General features: G+C 39.0%; 1 protein-coding gene across 4 annotated transcripts in view; it reads right to left on the minus strand.

Moving 5' to 3' along the window:
• The window catches only part of Zfand6 (zinc finger AN1-type containing 6), a 67,572-nt gene that overhangs the window by 18,108 nt on the left and 29,931 nt on the right, over nt 1-19,533 (minus strand). Inside the window, exon 1 of one of the 4 annotated variants that reach the window (XM_028774651.1) lies at nt 12,476-12,636. The exons of the other annotated variants lie outside the window; for them this stretch is intronic. The gene's annotated coding sequence lies outside the window, so the exon portion shown is untranslated. Of the gene's footprint in view, nt 1-12,475; nt 12,637-19,533 lie in introns of those variants that run through there. 4 annotated transcript variants of the gene reach the window in all.

The raw sequence follows: 19,533 nt of genomic DNA on the forward strand, positions 1-19,533 counted from the left end.
TCTCTCCATCCCACAAATCAGTCTTTTAATATTAAAAAATTAGAAGAATAACAGTCCGTTGTATTTAAAATAGAGATAATTTTGAGACTATCATGAATTTTTATTATTTGCACTTAAAAATCAGCTTAAACTTTACTCAATTGTTCAGTCTTAATATGCAGCTTTAATTAGCTACAACCTACTGTACTCAAAATAATTAATTTTTCTATTTTGTCTTTTTTCCTAACGAAGTCTTTATTTGTATAAAAATTCAAGATTGCATAATCTGAGAATGCAAGAAAATTCATTAGAAATTAAAATTCCTACAAAAGAACAGCAATGAACTAAGGCAAGAGACAATTCTAAGGACATGCCTTTGTTTCATTTCCTACAGTGAACTCACCAGTTCCAGTGACTTCACTTGGGAATCTCATGCTATTTTACTTCCCATTCCAAAGCTGATTTTCATCCCTTTAAGCGGGTGGAGGTGAGGAGCCTGGAGATTGAATTCTATGTACACAACAACTGCACTATTTTCTTCTGTTTTACTACCTTGCTTCCAGTTCTACTGCCTTTAGCTCTCCTGGAACATCTAGTTTTGAGTTAATTGTATAGTAACTGCTCTTGAAGAGTACTCAACCAAGCATTCATGTTCTGCATAATGTACCCAGCTAGGTCTACTTTCCACACAAAATATACTGTGTAAAATGAGAATACTCTTGCAGTCAGTTAGCAACAGTGCAACTCCCAACTTTGCCCTTTTCTTGTTTGTAAGAGTTTGGACATGTCACTAGGCTATTCTAGGGTTGATGCTCTAAGAATACACGCATTACCTATCCATCACATTAAATGATGCATACAGTGCCAACCACACACCTACAGCTCAATCACTGCTCTACCTCAGCTGTGCCTAGAAGCAGAAGGGCCAGACCATTCAGACTGCTCATTCCTAGCTCTTGCTCCTCCTCCTTTCCTATAGATGTTGTCTGCTGTGGCACTCTGCCCAACAGTCCTATCCATTTCAGGCAATCAGTCTCTCTTGGATTCCTCAGAAAGCTGCTTGTGGCACTCTTTAGGATGCTTACATCTTACCATAGGCAGCCTACAGCAACTCACATCCCAGCTATAGGAAACATGTTCAAATCCCTTTTATGCCCATATGAATCTAATGAAATATTTATTGACTAACCACATCTTATTATTATGAAAGTAATATGGAAATGTTATTCAGAACAGATGCCTAGCAGCTTAAATTGGTTATAAAATGCATGCACACACCCCTATTGTTTTCCTGCCTTGATCTAAAGGAAGCTAGGAAGAAATAGTTTACAATGAGGAGTCTGTCCAGAAAAACTGTAAAATGTCAATTTAATCTTGGCCCTGTCTGGTTGGCCAGCAGATATTAAAATTATTTAGCTATTAATCTTCAAAAATTGGTGAATGTCACATAAAAATTTCAGGTTTCCAAGTAAAATAAGAAGACCTCACAGAGTGAGCTCATGTTCTCAAAACTGAAGCTCGCTAGGCAGGCTTAACTCTTGAGGATGATCTCTATATGGCTGCCCACTGGCTCATCAGTCTTATTGTTTGCCAGATTATATATATATAGTTCTTTGAGAATTTATACAGAGTGTTTTGATCATATTCACCCTCCTTCCCCAACTCTTCTGAAGTCCACCCAACTCTACTTTGAGTCACTCCCCTCCTCATCAAGGCCAGCTTGTGCTGGCCATCCACTGGCGCATGCTCAACTCACCAGATGCTATAGACAAACTCTTTGGACCTTTCCTCTCCTAGCAGTAGTTAAAAAAATTATAGACACACCAAGATATATGTACATGTAAGACATGTGTGCCTGGTGCTTGTAGAGGCCAGAGGGGCATTGGATCCCCTGGACCTGGGTTACAGATGGCTGTGAACAGCCACATGGGTGCTAGGAACCAAACTGGGGGCTTTTAATACAGAGTCAGCTCTTGAGTTTTTGAACCAGAATTTGATTTCCTGAATTTGGAACCTTTACTAGTAATTTCAAAAAAAGTTAGGCATGTTGGGGGGGGGGTCATATATAATGTAGCAAATTAAATAAAAATGCCAATTACAGTGAGCTACCATTCTAGTACAAACTCCTCAAGTCCCTCCTAGCATCTTTCTGATTTTTTTGTTGTTTTTGTTTTTTGAGATAGTTTTACTTTGTAGCTCTGGCTACCCTGGATCTCAGTAAACCAGGCTGGCCTTAACTCATAGAGATCCATTTCGTTCTGCCTCCTGAGTGCTGGGATTAAAGGTGTGTACCACCACGCCCAGTTGTTTCTCTTTACTCACTAGAAAGCTAACCACCTAGAGTTGGCTAGTTCTCTGTTATTGTATAAAAAAAAGAGAATCCTAGGAGATAGCAAAATAGAATCTAAGGTACCCCTTACTATAAAAATTTTAACAGTGAGTTCTGAGCATCAGGATCTCCAAATCCATGAGAATGAATGAATGAAAACACACACACACAGACACAGACACAGACACACACGGGGGGGGGGGGGGGGGGGGGGGGGGAGGGGGGGGGGGGTGAGAGAAAGAGAGAGAGAGAGAGAGAGAGAGAGAGAGAGAGAGAGAGAGAGAGAGAGATTGATTTACTGATATATTCTGTAGGATATCCAGGAAGATCACAAAGCAAATGGAAAACACACCTTGACAGAAAGCACTTGGGAAGAAAGCTGCTCACTCAGATGAAAGAACAGGGACTTAGGTTAAAGTTCCTACTGTACTGTAGGCTTGATAACTCTCTGCATAGCAGTCCCCAGATCCCTAAGTCGAGTTGTCTTTCCTGCTGTTGCTTGCACTGAAAAACAAAAAGGCCATTGAGTCTACCTAACATATGGATAAGATCTCTGGGGGATGTTTTCCTAGCAAATATAAAGCACAGCATTCCTACATATAATTACATCAATGTTAGACGTGTTCTAGTGTAACCTTATCCAGCTACTGCTCCAGGGAAATTTCTACAGGCCTGAATGATAAATCTCATCAAAAGGGGCCACTGTAGCTAGACATGATGATGCATACCTCTACTCCCAGTTATGCAAGTTCAAGGCCAACAGTAGGGAGTAAAGTGGGGAAGTGTCTAGTTTATGTGTATGTTCATGCCTGAGTACATGCTATACTTAGTAGCTTTTCTGGCTCTTAAACTTCTCTAAAGGAATTATATAATATCTAATATTGTGAAATTCAACTAAGCTCTTCATGTAATTGTGGTGTATTTATTCTCATCCCTACACAGAATGTTACATGGTATAAAGGACTATCTAATGTTGATGGGGATTTTGAAACTTTTTTTGTCTAGGATTTCTAGAAACACAGTTTTTGGGAATATTATTTATTTAACTTCTGGCTAAAATGCATCCATACTTAGCCTGAGTACATACCTAAGAGTGGGAATGTTGTATCATAGGAATGTAGACTTGCCCCTTCAGCAGAGACCACTAAACAGTGTCCCAAAGCAGTTACATATCTTTACACTTTACCCATCCTCAGTACTGTCTGTTTCCTTTATTGGGCTATATGTTCAAAACAAAGATGTCCATACCCTTTTCCCTGAAGCTCTAAATATTTTCGAAAACAGAGCAAGAATCTGAGGAGATCTCACCTTGGATTAATCAGGTGGGCCTTAAAAGACAGAGGCACAGCAAGCTTTGAGATGCTCAGCAACAACTTCATTTCTCAACTCTAAAATCAAGAGAATGATTTTCTTTGCTTTTACTACCTGGATTGTATTAGCGGGCTTCCGAAACCCTGAGAAATTAACTCTTCTATTTAAATACTCTGTGCCTCCATGTCTTATCTCAGAGCCACCTTGTAGCTTCACCATCCCTGGATGATCTGAATGGCTATTGGGCATCCTCTTCTGTCTTCACTGCCTGTTTTCTGTTGTATGATCTTTTTGCTTATTTTCCCCTCTATGTGCCTTGTCTTTTCTATTTTAAGTGTAGTTTGATTCTACAAGCTAATGCTTTAAATGCGTGTTCCCTGGCAGGTGGCACTGTTTTGAGAGGCTGTAGAACCTTCAGGAAGTAGAGCTTAGCTGAGAAATGGTTCCCTGGGGACAGGCCTTTGAAGGTGATATCCTGGTTTCAGGCTTAGACTCTTTGTTTCCTGGTCCATTGTGATATGAGGGGCCTTTAAAACATTCTTCTAATCCCATGAACTTCCCTACCATGACGGACTGAGGCGCCCTGAAACTGTGAGCCAAAATAAATTTTCTTCGTGAAAGTTTCTATTTCAGTTATCTCATCATAGTGATACCTAGTTATGTTAACAATGTCCTTATTTAGTTAGGTACTATTTAATAAGCCACTGCCTAGTCCAAGAGCAGGAAGATACTGCAAACTTTTGAACTTGGTTATTTTTTCTTTCTCTGGCAATTTATCTGGATTTAACATTTTTCAAAAAAAAATGTGATATAATGCAAGATTAAGATTCATATTTTTCTCATTTATAATGAACCCAAAGACCATTTTTTTACTTACTGCAGGTCATAATGTTTATCCATATGCTGGTTACTGTGAGGAAGCTGACTGATGCATCATAAAGAAAGGCTCATTGGTAAGCAGCTGAGAGCTCCATTTAATAGCTAGCTACAAGCTCTCAAAACTGATAATCAATCAAAATGCAGAGTCATGGAGTCCCACTGGGTGTATCTATAAAACATTCCTGCACCTAAGGCTCAAAAAGTATTGCAGAAGAGGAGGCAGAAAGACTGTAAGCCCTAGAGGATCGTAGAGATTGTCCTGTCTCCTAGTAATATCAAAAGCTAAACCCATGAAGTCTCACCAACATGAATGGAAAAAAGCCCATGCGGCCTTAATCCTACACAAACAACTGCTTTGTGTTCTTTTGTGTTAGTTCTCAACTAAGAAATGATGACAGCAGGACCAATAGTCTTCCCCAGGGCAAAACATACCAACTGACTACTGGCTACCTTATGATTAGTCCCAAAATCATACATACAAGTAACATCATATACACTGAGCAGGTTATATTTAGGAATGAATATATATGATTGATTGTGTGTGTATATGCATGTTATAACAATTAATGAAGAGACCATGAATTTGAAAGAGTTGGGGTGGGTAATATGGGAGTTTGGAGGGAAGAAAAGAAAAGGAGAAATGATGTAATTATATTATAATCTCAACAATAAAAAGGAAAAAAGCATATTGCTCTTTTTTTAAAGGTTCATTTACTTTATGTAGATGGGTGCTTTTCCTGGAATTCTGTCTGAATACCACATGCATGTCTGGTGCCAGGAGAGAATGCTGGAGCCCCTGGAACTAGAGTTCAAGATGGCTGTGAGTCACTGCGGTGGTTTAAGTGAGAACCATCACCATAGGCTCATATTTGAATGCTTAATCACCAGGGAATGGCACTATTTGAAAGGATTAGATTAGGAGGTGGAAAGAAGTGTGCCACAGGGGATGGTCTTTGAGGGTTAGAAAGCCCACAACAGGCCCAGTCTATCTGTCTCAGCCTTTGGATCAGCTCCTCCTGTAGTACCATGTATGCCTTTATGCCTCCATGTTCCTCACCATGACAATGCAGTAAACCTTGGAAAGTGTAAGGAAGCCCCCAATGAAATGCTTCCTTTTTTAATGTGCTGTCTTGGTCATAGTGTCTCTTCATAATACAACAGTGACTAGGATACCATGTGGGTGCTAGGAACTGATTCTGAGTCTTTTGCAAGACCAACAAGTACTCTTAACCACTGGGCTCTCTATCTCCAAACAGTAGTTCCTAACGAAACAATAAAATTATTAACTTTATTTAATCTTGGTGCAGATTCTGCCTTAGTTCATTCCTCTTTGATCCTTTCTGAGGTAATGGCACCTTGGAATAAAGCCTTCTTCATGAGAATTTCCTGTCCACATGAAACCAACGGAAGTCCCTTTGGACAGAGTTAAGGTTCATGGCTCTCATTTCAGAGAACAGGCCTGCTTGCTGAGGAAACAGACTCTTACAAACCCAGAGGCAGATTGCTATAGCTACAGCTGCCTGTAATCAGCAGCAGTGCCTTCAGGATACATTGAAAGATGAATGATAGACAATTAATCTGTCTTCTGAGGACAGAAAGGAGAAAAATCAGATTTAACACACAAAGCATTTTCTTTTCTTCTCAGAGTTGTATTTTCAATGACTGTATAAGGAGGTTGGCAAACTTCTCCTCTAAGCACCAATAATAAATATTGGGCTTTGTGAGCTATACAGTCTCTATGGGAACTCTCAAGTTCTACCGTGGTATGAAAAGAAACCACACACAAATGTTAACAAATGAGTGTACTTACAACAAAAGGTGACTGGGAAGGATTGGGTTAGTGGGCCAGGGTTTGTCAGTTCCTCCTTCAGGTTCAGTGCACTTTAGGTACTCAGGTAAAAGCCATGAATACAAGAATGCTTTCAAAACTTCTTTGGCTAGAAATGTTATTAGGAAAAACACAGCAAGACTTCTTGACAGCAAATCAGTTTTTCTTTTGTTATAGCTTTATTCAAGGCTGATACACTGACCTGTGTTGCCTACTGTTCTGCTGATTACTGTAATAGAAGTTTTATGCCACAGCTTCTGCTCACAAGAGTCAATGTAGAGAGCTGAGAGTGTAGCTCTATGGTAAATCATATGGTTGGCATGGATTCAATCCCATAGGTACAAGGACACAGACATGAATGTCTGATTTTCATGTAACTACAGAGACACAGCCATCTACCTTCAAAATCATACTCAACAAAATTCAGAAATATAATCATTCTAACTTCAGAGGGTTTTTTTTTTTTTTTTTAAGACCAAAATGAAGATCAGTGGCTGGCTGAAAAGCATGGTAGAGTTCCTGTTAACACGATCCCTAGCACCACAATACAAGCAGGCAAGGGTGCACGGCATTCCAGAGGCTGGTTTGTCTTTCAGTGAAGATGCAGTCACTTGAAGTAAGGGATAACAAACATCCTAACAAGTGACCTGACTACAGTTCTCAACAGAACAACTATAGATAAAGGGTCAACTTTATGTATAAGGCAACACAGTGAAAAGAACAACGGGTTTGGCTTAATTCTAAAACCAGCTTTGATTATGACACTGTCTTCTTAGTGCTTAGTCCAAGCCCCTCTCTCACACAGAGGGAGGTGTGATACCTGTCTTTTCTACCCCACAGGATTCTCAGGAAGAGCCCACTAAGTGATGACGATGAAAACACCGCAACATAAAGCAGTACAAGACTCACGTTAGAACTGGGTGACTTACGTTAGCAACTGCAGTTCATAATTAGAGGGAGGAGTGCAGTAGTTACTCCAAGATCATTTGTCTGCAGCCCCTGGTTCAAAAAGGACACTGCCTCAAAGGCCTGCTCACCACATAATAGATCACTGGTCAGGAATTAGTTGAAAACGCCTCACCTCTATCTGAAATAATACCACTTCCTCAGTCAGCAGTATCAGGGAACGGTTTACAACAAAAGCTCATAAAATAATGTATGAGTTATTTTGCTAAAACAAACTGTCTGTTTATAATGAGCATTTGCCACTGCAGAAGGATAAAAACAAGGACAGACACACTCCACACACGGCATTTCAGTAAATGGCTGGATTTCCATAGGTTATATTGCCTGGCAATCCATCGCTGTCTCAGTTTTCACTAGTATATGCTCATGCGTGTCCATGGCTAACAAATGCACAACTGTATTCTTCCTGGGAAAGAATTCTATGCACTTGGAATATCAGATGCTGGAAATGACCTTAGAAACAGAATAAAGTAGCACTGTGAAAAGCTTATCCATGTCAAGGAGGAATTTGCAGTAAAATGATCAGGAAACAGGGAATTCTCCCAACTTATAATTGGAAGGAGCCCTAAAAAGTACTGCTCACTACACACTACCATTTAACTTACATATTTCATATTGCTTTGAAGAGAGTTCACAGGGATAAAACAAATTAATGTTGCATGACATCAAAAGTAAATAAAAATGGCTATCAAGGAAGTCAGAGATAGTAACTGTGGTGGTTAAACCTCATTGTTAACTTGATTGGATTTAGGATCACCCTGGAAATATATACCTCCCAGTATATCTATGAGGGTGTTTTTTCAGTAGAAGGAAGATGTACCACGAAAGTGAGTAGAGCCATCACATGGGCTGGCATCCCGGACTGCGTAAAAAGGGAAAACCAAAACCAAACAAAATAAAAACAAAACAACAATAACAACAAGAAAACAAAACAAAAAACCAGAGCACCAGCACTACTGGCTCTCTGCTTATCTCCTATGGATACAATGTGACAGCTGCCCTTCATAACTGTACCCTTAAGTTACTTTTGTCAGTTTATAAAACATAACATTCATTCATCCCATCCCTTAAGAGGCTATCCATATATAGATACTGGTGGTACTAAGTAGACTCATTGAGTTTATAAAAAATAAAAGGTACAAGGGAGAGATGGTTCATCATTAAAAGCATGTACTGTTCTTCTATTCGGTTTCCAGCAGCTACATCAGACAGCTCACTAATGCCTGTAACTCCAGCTCCAGGAGCTGCAATACTCTCTTGTGGTTCCTGGATACCTGTGAGCACATGCACATTCCCATACACATGCTTAAAAATAAATCAGTGGCAGGGCACATGAAATTGGAGACAATAATTATGGAGGATGGAAGAAATTGGGAGGGAGTATGGGAAGATCTGATAACTTACTTTCCTAAAATATTACAATGTATTTGTGGTGGTTTGAATGAAGATGGCTCCCATAAACTCACAGGGAGTGGCACTCTTAGGAGGTGTGGCTTCGTTGAAGGAAGTGTGCCACTGGGCTTTGAGTTTCAAATGTTCAAGCCAGCCCAGTGTCTTTCTGCTGCCTGCCCATCTGGATGTAGAATTCTTAGCTGCCTCTCCAGTACCATGTCTGCCTGCATGCTGCCATGCTTCCACTATGACAATAATGAACTAATCCTCCAAATGTAAGCATGCCCCAATTAAATATTATCTTTTTTAAGAGTTTCCATGGTCATGGCGTTTCATCACAGTAATAGAAACCCTAACTAGGACAGTATTTATGTATTTGTTAAGAAAGAGAGAGTAGTGTGTGCCACAGCATATGTTTGGAGGTCATAGGACACACTCTTAGGAATCAGTTTTTCACTCTTCCATGTGAATCCTGGAGATCAAACTTAGGTTGTCAGGCTTGGCAGTAAGTGTCTTTAATTGCTAAGCAATCAGTTGCTCAAGGATTGTTTTTCCCCTCCCCACAGAAATAAGAAAAGCAATCAATACATTGTCACTAAATAAAATGAAGCAAGTCAGTATGATCTGCTTCCTAATTTGAAGCTACTTGGTGTTATTCCTCCCACCAGTTAGTAAACTAATGAGCACTTGAATACCTAATAGGCACAGTGTTCTAAAGAGAAACAAATTACTCAGGAGAAACAAACTTTAACCTTCACCCAGATAACACAGCAGACTTTAAGCAGCCTATAAGTAGAAAAAAAAAATGATATGGCCAACATCTAGAAAATGAAACACGGGACTCAATTCTTGTTTTCTGATATCATTTTTTCAATTTTATGTCTATAGTATCATAACTAGCTTCAGCCCATCTACTAGGAGCCAGAGTTACAAACTAAAAAAGTTTAAAAAACACAATGTGCATAGCTTTTGTGATTCTTATCACTTAGGTAATTCTTCCTTAGGTTTATATGATCTCAGTATGTTTTGTTCCATCAAATACACAGCTGGAGAAAAAGGTGCAGAAAAATAACACCGAAGGGGCAGACTGCACCACAAATCAGCTCCAATAGTTCCTTTTTGGTATTTTTATAATGTCTGATTTCTAGGAATGATTTTATTTGAACAAAGGAGTTCAAATGGCTAAAATGCATTTGGAAGCACTATTCTATGACCCTAAGACCCAACCTGGATGTGGTTAGCCTTCATTTTCATAACACAAAGAAGTGAGGTGGTGAACTTCAATCTAAAACGTAGTCACTAACAAACCTCAGTAGTTGTACTAATGCTTGCTCACCTACCAATTTCATATTTAAAAACTATTACTGCAGGGCTGGTGAAATGGCTCAGAAGTTACAAGCATTGGTGTACTGCTTTTGCAGAGGACCAAGTTCAGTTTCCAGCACCCACATCAGGCAAGACAAACAGAATGGCACCGTCAATAAACATCAGACTTTATATGAACACTGCACCCAGTGTTATCCTATAGAACAGCACTGTCTGAAACAGTAAACACCAATCCCTGTGTGACTGGAGAGTGTGAAACGGGTGGATCCTGGCAGCAGCTCAGAATGGGAGGATAGATGAGCAACGGCCATCACTCACTGTGCTTGGGGTGTTTCTCATGGTACCTTAGCTGAATATGTTCATTTCTGAATTCTTAATATTGGGTTGATGAGAGATGTCTCAGTGGGCAAAGGAGCTAGCCGCCAACCTGAGTTAGATCTCTAGAAACACACATTCTCCCTCTTTCTCCCCCACCCCTACACACACACACACACACACACACACACACACACACACACGCCTCCAAAGTCTCTTATTTGGGGGCTGGGAACATAGCTGTGAAAAGAGTACATTCCTAGAATGAATGACACCTCAGATTAAATTCTCAGCATGACAAAAACCAAAGAAAACCAAACTATTATTTTGAGGATTTATATTTCCTAGTATTATTTCTCTCAAAGAAGAAACAGAAGCTTCATAGTATTGATGGAAATTATTTGCAAGTGCTGTGACTCACTGAACTTTAGCACTGTGTTAGGTGGAAAATTATCACTGTGTTTTACAGAGGCACAGAGAGGTTAAGTGATTCCTCACTAACATCTGGGTATTAAAAGTGATACCTAGGTTGTGAATCCAGGACAGCCTGACTCTATAGTCTTGGTACTTAATAATGACCACTCATTCTCATGTAGCCAGAACTCCATCGTAATCACACTGCATAATAAATATAAAAGCAAATAAATCTGGATAAGAGAGACCAGGATCAACAAGCCTATACACCTTCCTGGTAAGGTAAAGGGCAAGACAGGGGAGAAAGAGAAGAACGTGCACACCCTCTGCACAGACCTTTGGTTGAAATAGACAGTACAGTTCCTTAGCTCTGCCCTGCATACCCTTGATAAGAGAACTACCGATCAGAGACTCACTCCAGAGTGGCAGAAGCCAGAGGGAAACCTGCCAGTCATTTACCTAGTCACTTTGTTTCAATATGCTTTCCTACTGATTCTCCCTTCTCCCTAATTTTACTTTAGAGATCATGCCCCAAAAGCTTCTTTCACCTTGAATTTTCTTTTATTTTTGGCTCTAAAAAGAAAAGAAAAAGTGTTGGATTTCTGATTCTCCCCTCCCTTTTTCTTTTAAAAGTGCAACACCAAATAATTTATCTTAGCTTTACCAGTGAAGTACCAAGCAACTGGCTAAAGAGTAAAATTGCCTGTTTAATAGGCCAGAGCATCAGGACAGTGGGGCTTGTCATTCTTAAACAAGGGATTATATCACTCCTTTGAAGCGTCTCAGACACACACATCTGTGTATCACCTGACCAACCAATTAAAAAGAGAATCAGTAAACAGAAACCTTTGGTTTTTTTCAAAGGAATTATGCATATTCAGTATGTATTCATCACTGCTTTCTGTGTCTTCTAGTTCACTGCTCTGAAGGATAGTCCATTTGTGACACTAAAGAGAAAGTGACTCATCTTAGATACAAATACACTAAGCAAACAACCGCTGATGCTCTTTGCCTCACCCAGAGATAAACGCTGAGTCTGTGGATAGGCTGACCATCCTGCTCAGTCCCTGCATACTTCTAGAAACCCATCCACACACACACACCACACACTCTTCTGAAGAGAGGGAATCCAAATTAGAGCCTCATTCGTAAAATCCATCATTAACAACAAAAACTGAAGTAGGGAAAAAGGTGTCTTTCTAAGAGGATTCTTGAGGTGATGACTTTTAGCAAAAGAGATAACTCCTTTTTCCCCATCAGTATGAATTTAACTTGTCCAAGTACTTTAATAATAAAATACATTAAAACATTCCAAACTGCATTTAAGAAATAAGCATTCCTTTAGTTGTAGGTAATCCTCTCTATATTACTAAATAAGGAAATATTAATATCACTTAATTCCTAAAATAAATTTTATAGTTGGCTGAAATTAACTGTAAAATAAACAGCAATCTAAAAAAAAATCATGTTTTTCTTGACAAGAAAATTAATCATGCAGACGCTAAATTAGGATAATTTCTTAAAGCTGTATGGTGACTAGCATTGTGTTACTGTTAATAGTATCTCATGACTAAATACCTACTACCCACTCCACCCCTCAAATCCTACCCACCAGAAATAGGAAGCCTTGAAGTCTTATCATGCTGACTTAGGTGTATCTTCACATACTTTAGATTTTTTTTAAATTAAGTTTTATGTCCACTTACATAAGGTTACAGGCTTAGGTCTGTACTCACACAGTTGAGGTTGATGAACAAACAGCTGTCCTGTGTCTTGAGACAGACATTAGCTTCCTGCCTTCCCTATCCTCATAAGCAGCTACTTAAAGTTTGACTTTTATGCAAGAAAACATTTTAAAGCCTTCAGTGTTTTACTTCAGCAGACTTCAGATTCATTCCTGTAACACATTTAACATGAAACAGAGTTGAGACAGTTAAAACTTATAATGTAAATTAACATTTAATCATCTAAAAGTTAAAGGAATGCTTTCATTATTTCAGGGACACAAAAGGGCGTGTTGACACTAATGAAAGAATGTAGTTAATACATAACCATAACCTAACAATTCTACACAGGGCCAGAGGCTATGTGAGAGTTACTTTTTAATAATCATTTGACCCAAAGTTAAACTAGGTATTCTTCAATTTTTCTGAAGCTTAGCAATTTATTTAGAATAACTGCCACATCAGTTTGTTTAAAATAACTGCCACATCTTTACAAGTGGTCAAGGGCCTTCAGTGCTCCAAGGACAGCTCTGTAACAGCTCTTAAGAGAGTCTTAGTCTTACAACAGGAGTTACTACCTTTCTGTCTGACATGTGCTATGAAGACCTGCAGCACAGGTCCCCAGTTCCTGTCCTACAGTACCACCACTGCTGTGGATGAATAAGGTGGGAGAAGGCTTCTCCGGAAAAGAAGACTGCATTTATGTAAGAAATACGTAATCCTACTTAAACTGAACTATTAAAATAAACACAAGAAAATCACAATGTTTACAAATTAGGAGGTAATTACAGCTAAGATCAGATCCTATCTCCACTTCATTGATATATATACATAGGCAGTCATAATGATAGTTTGCACTGCAGAAACAAATAGAAATATTTTAGTTAGAAGATTCCATTTTTTTAAAAACTGATTCTCCTAGATAAAAATGGCATTACTTTAAAATTTGATGCAGGGACTAGTAAGATGAATCACCTAGTAAGGGCACTTGCAGCCAAGCCTGAAGACTTGAGTTTGATCCCCAGAACTCACTGATCAAAGGAACTGATTCAAGTTGTCCTTGGCCTCCCACGTGCATGCTGTGACATATGTATACCCCTCTTCCGCCCATGCGCCCACAATAAATAAATGAATGTAAGAAGACTGAAGCAGAGTACTCTGAAGTGGCATTATTGCCGATATCTTTATCCAATTTGTTTTTTAAATTCTAGCTTTACTCTTCATCCAGCAGGTGATGGAGGCAGATGCAAAGGCCCACAGTGAAACATCAGGCTGTGGAAGAGTGGGGGATAGAATTAGGCAAACTGGAGGGGTCAAGTACACCACAGGAAGACCTACAGAGTCAACTAACTTAGGACCATCGGGGGATAACAGAAAACGCAGCCAGGGAGCATGCTAGAGCTGGACCTAGACCCCCTACACATTTGTAGCAAATGTGCAACTTGGTCTGCATGTAGGTCGTTGTCTTCTAACAAGTGGAACTGGGGTTGTCTTGGTCTCAGTTCCTTGACACTGAATCCTCTTTCCCCTACCTGGACTGCCTGGTTGGCCCTCAGTGACAGGGGATATGCTCAGTCTTGCTAAGACCAGATGTCTGTCCTAGGATGGGGTAGTACCCAAGGCAGGGTTCCCTTCTCTAAAGAGAAGGAGAGGAGGCAATGGGGAAAGGGATTTTCAAGGCTGGGACTGGGAAGAGAGGAGTGGGGGGCTGTGACCAGGATATAAATTGAATAATAAAATAAAATTAGTAATTACAGTACTAAAAAAATTCTAGCTATGACACATGGGCAGACTATAGGCTTAGATGGCTCAATGCTTTTCTTTCTTGTTGGCAATAATCTTTAGGCAAAATGAATTTGAATAAGACTGTCCTTGAAAATCCAGATAACTATCTTTCTTCTATTCACACAGGCCTCAATATACCTATACTGTTCTCATTATCTATAGTAAAGTTTAGGACAAGCTTTACTATTTCATGAATATAAGATAAATATTTAACAGATGCAGCATGATTTAAAAAAATACAAGCAATAATAACTTTCAAGGTTGGTAATTTTTACAATTATTTTTAAATACTTACATTATCTAATGTTAAAATATTGCAATATGCTATGCTATAAAAATGACTAAATGAGTTTACTCAAAACAAATATTTATTTATAATCTACATATATAAACACAAAAGCTCTAAGAAATAATTCAACATTTCATAAAGTTTGTAACTTCCTAGAAGACCTTTTACAGAAGAGCTTTGCAGATACACTCCACCCTCTTTCCTACAAGCATCTGTACATTACACACTCTTTACAGACAATGGAACTGAGGCTGGCTCTTTCTCTGTCTCCTAAACCCAGTACTCTTGAGCCTCAGGCTTGATTAGATGACAGGCCACAGTGATTCACTGTATTTACAGCAAGCCACTTCTAGAATTGAGTATCATATAGTCAAGTACAACACTAGCAAATAAATTAGCTTTATAAAGAACATGACAGGATGGCTATAAATTCAGAAAGCTATGTCTTTGAAATAACCATTATGGGAAACTGGAAAAGGCAACTTCAAGAAAGGGGAAAAAAAGAGAAAGGAAAAGAGCAAGTGTATCTCAGAGGGTGCAAAAGTGCTTAAAACAAACTACAAGTTGATTGACAGCTTCCTGTCCAACACTAAACTCTTTAAACCAAAGAGACAGCAGCTGAAACAGGTTCCCTCTTGCAGTTTTGAGCTCATACAATTAAGGACTGGAGACTAAGCACCGGAATCACTACAACTATAGTTAATGATTCAGGCAAGATTATCAGAGAGGGTTAAAGATCGTGGATGAATGCTATATGTTACACTGGTATACACCAAGTAACAAGGTGCATCTCTACAGATGACTTATTAGAACTTTGAAGAAGAGGACCCCAGCAGATCTCATACTAATCGGACAATAACAATTTATTCCTGACATAGGTGACACATGCCTCCTGATATGGCACAATGAGAAGCCCATACCACAGATATTTCCTAACCTCAGTCATGAACACACTGATGAGCCCAATCTGATGGATATTCTAAAAATGTTTGCCACCCACTTTAAACATATCAATGCCTGTAAAAACAAATACAAATCAAGAAAATGTCCCTAAGAACATGAGTGAGGACAAAGAGATGTGGCAGGAAATGTCACATGGAGTGGTCCAGGTTAGATTTCCTGGACTGAAATAGACAAGCTAATGAATATTTATTTACCGGAGCTGGGAATATGGAAATGTACATCTAGCATCCAAGTTGTTTGGGCTGTACAACTGCATATATATGTACACATGTGAAGACCAGGAGACAACTTCAGAAATCATTCTTTAAAAGACATCCACCTTATCTTCTGAGGCAGGGTTGGTTTCCCTGACGTGGGGCCAGCCCATTAAAGGAGGTTGCTTGGCCAGAGAAGCATAGGGATCCTTCTGTCTGGCATCCTGGAACTATGTTCCACTGTTTCTTATTATTTTTGGTTTCAGGGTAGTTTGTTTGTTGTTTGTTTGCATGGAGGCATGCAACTGTAATGAGTTTCAAGCCAGTCTGTGTTTAAGAGTGAGACGTGGCCTCAAAAAACAAAGCAAGCAAGCAAACAAACAAACAACAACAACAAAACAGAACCCAAAAATAACATTGAGAAAACCAGTAAAAGCAAAGAATATTGGTTTTATATTTTCTTAATCTGGTAACAGTAAAGTTCTTATAAAATACAGTATCTTTGTTTTAGGTGTTTATGATAATATTCATATGCTGAAAGAATACATAGTAAAAGAATACAATATGGTGCGCGTAAGTCAATTCTCAAGCCAAGAAAACACTAATTGTTAGAAAATACTTGCTGTGTAAGAATAAGACTTTAGTTAGACCCTATAATCCATGCAAACAAACAAATAAACCAACCAACCAATAATCCCCAACCCAAAAATAACAGGAAAGAGTGGACACAGTGATGGGAAGCCAGACAGGAGGATCCCTATGCTTCTCTGGCCTGACAGTCTCCTTTATTGGGCTGGCCTTGAAGTCAGGGAAACCAACCCTGCCTCAGAACACAAGGTGGATGTCTCCGAAGAAATGACTTCTGAAGTTGTCTCCAGGTCTCCACTTATGTGTGTACACACACGCACACACACGCACACACACACACACACACACACACACACACACACACAATTGTGAAGCATACACAACCACAAAAAACAACAACCAGAATCTTAGAACATTCTGACCAGAATAATACAATACTTTGGAAAAAATATTTAGCAGTGGTCAGACTCTGCTAAATGGCACACAGCAATTATTTACAAGGTCATTGTAACTTTCTATAAGCTTAAATTTCACAATATTTAAAAAATATTAGAAGCTGATATTCGAATGATCCCAAGCATCTATTAAAACAAAACCAGATTTCCTATCTTACAACCGTATTCAAGCTCATCTAAGTTGAGCTGACTTATGATCATCACTCAGTGAGTTACAGGAAACAGTCTGAGAGAACATCACAGATGAGTGCTTACTGACACATGCCACATACTGAAGACAAGCTAAGATGCACAGATTTGGAATTCCCTTCCTCCCTCCCTCCCTTCCTGTACTGGCGCAACCTTGCCCATACTTCACCATAATTTAAGAGGTAAGCCTCTCTACTGGTACGCTGCCTTTCATAATTTGCAAGCATGTCTCTTTGCTAAAAACTCTAAATTCAGCTAATTTCTAGTTTTGCCAGGTAGCAAGGCAGAACCAAAGCAACAGCTAATGATCAATCAAGAGCACCATGGAAAATATCAAGACACATCTTCTACCTAACAAACAACATTGTATGATACCAATAATGACCGAGGAACATACACATTCACTACAGAGCATCCTGCATCTGGAGAAAAAAGACAAAGAATGTTAATAATTGACATCAAAACACTAGTGACAAATCATAACCATTTCATGACATAAAAAAAAGAGTGAAAGTCAAGGAGAGTAGGTAGGTGGTATAGCCCAGTGGTAGAGTGCTGCTTTGCCAGATTGCAGAGTCAATCCTCATCACCAAAGACAGTATGTATGACCACACTGCTCATAATTCCTTTCCCTTAAAACTTGCTGTGTTCCTTGTGAGATTTTCCAACAAACACAGTAGACAGGAGAATGGTAATACTGTGTACCCTGCTATGTTTCATAGAGGAAAGAGAGGCAAGAACAGGATCTCACTTGGCTGACAAGAATGGGGAGCATTCAGTTTCCTGGGCTAAACTGGATCCAGCTTTCACCAGGCCATCTAGGACAAGAGCATTTACCAGTACCTCAGCTACTTTCAGGCCCCTGTTTTACAGCTATGCTATGCCTTCTTTTAGGCATAGGTCTATAAAAGACTGATCTGATCTAATGTGTCCATTGCATACAACATTACCAGTTCTTACAGAATACTCAAGAGCAAAACTTTTTTATTCCCATCCCAATCCCTGCCTTCTCTGCCTATCTCAGGTAATAAAAGCAGGTTAAATCTTCTACCTCTGCCAGACCTCTCCATCAGGTTTTATATTTTTTTCTCTAAGGTCTATATTTAATGATCACATTCTTGAATGCAGCAGGTAGATGATGCCATCTTAAAATAATCAGAATAAAATACACTATAAATAAAACCAGACCAACTCGAACCTAAAATTTAGGCTATTTTGTAACCCAAAAGACCAGATTTAAGAAATACAAGTATGTGTACACACACACACACACACACACACACACTCACACACACTCACTCACTCTTTCTTTCTCCAGGTATGAAAGTCCATATCTGTATATCCAAAGCACTAAGTAAGGAGGCTAAGGCAAGAGGATGGCAAATTCCAGCTCTGACACTATGTCCTCTAGGGCTAACAAGAGTGGCCTGTGCTCAAACTAGGAGTCAACCTGGAGATGATCAAAGTCTCTCAGGGAGCTGTAGAACTTAAGAGTACTGCATGCATAATGTTACAAAGAGTACCTGCTGGTTGAGCTTCCAGCTAGATAAGTCATTCCCAAGTCCAAATCTCATCTTTCCTCTGAAGACTGCAGAGATAAAGCTCATTGAGGAATGTCTTCAAACTTACACCCCCAAAAATATCTGCCTCCAGTTTCAGGAAAACTCTTTTGTAGTCAAATGAGTGAGATATTTTAGGGCTATTCTGTGGCTTGTTCCAACAGCCAAAATTCTATACAAACTAATGATTTTCTATTTAAAATTAGGAATTGGAGTGAAGGAATCAAGTTTTCTTTTTTTTGTTTGTTTGTTTTTTTTTCAAGACAGGATTTCTCTGTGTAGTCCTGGCTGTCCTGGAACTCACTCTGTAGACCAGGCTGGCCTCGAACTCAGAAATCCGCCTGCCTCTGCCTCCCAAGTGCTGGGATTAAAGGCGTGCGCCACCACCGCCCGGCTAGGAATCAAGTTTTCAGTAACAAAAGCCTTAGTCTTTTTGCTGAAGTACTTTATAATAGGGAAAAGACAATAACAAATCACCAAACATACTAAAATATATCTCCTTCACAGGAGAAATGTTGGTGTTGCTGTATCATTTTACTAATATGCTTATATTTAGGAAGGAAATATTTTTATCAAAATAAAATTGTGTACTTATAAATTATTTTTCCCAAGATTTTAATGCTCTGACAAGCTGTGTTCTTATGAATTTACAATTAAATAACAGCAAAGTAAAAAAAAAATGAGGAGAGATAGGACTTTACTAATCACACGTTTTACTTTTTAAAGGAGATCTTCATTTCTAAATGAGAAGATTATTGTAGCTTTAATACTAAACTTTAAAAACAAGGTTTTTTGCCAATGTGGATGGGAGAAACCTCACAAGTTCCTACCCCTAATTGAAAAGCTATAGGTAATTAAGGACTGAGAGAGACTCTGTCTGTCAAGAGACAAACAAGCCCCTAAGAGTGGATCTAGTCCTAACCCATCAGTCCAAAATACACATACACGAGCTAAATTCTAAATGAACTCAGAGGGTTACATTTATAAATTTATGTATAGATAGCAATAACGATCAAAGAATAGGAGCCCATAAATTTGAGAAAGGAGC

Source organism: Grammomys surdaster, unplaced genomic scaffold (assembly GCF_004785775.1).
Source record: "Grammomys surdaster isolate TR1022 unplaced genomic scaffold, NIH_TR_1.0 242, whole genome shotgun sequence".
Taxonomy (NCBI): Eukaryota; Metazoa; Chordata; class Mammalia; order Rodentia; family Muridae; genus Grammomys; species Grammomys surdaster.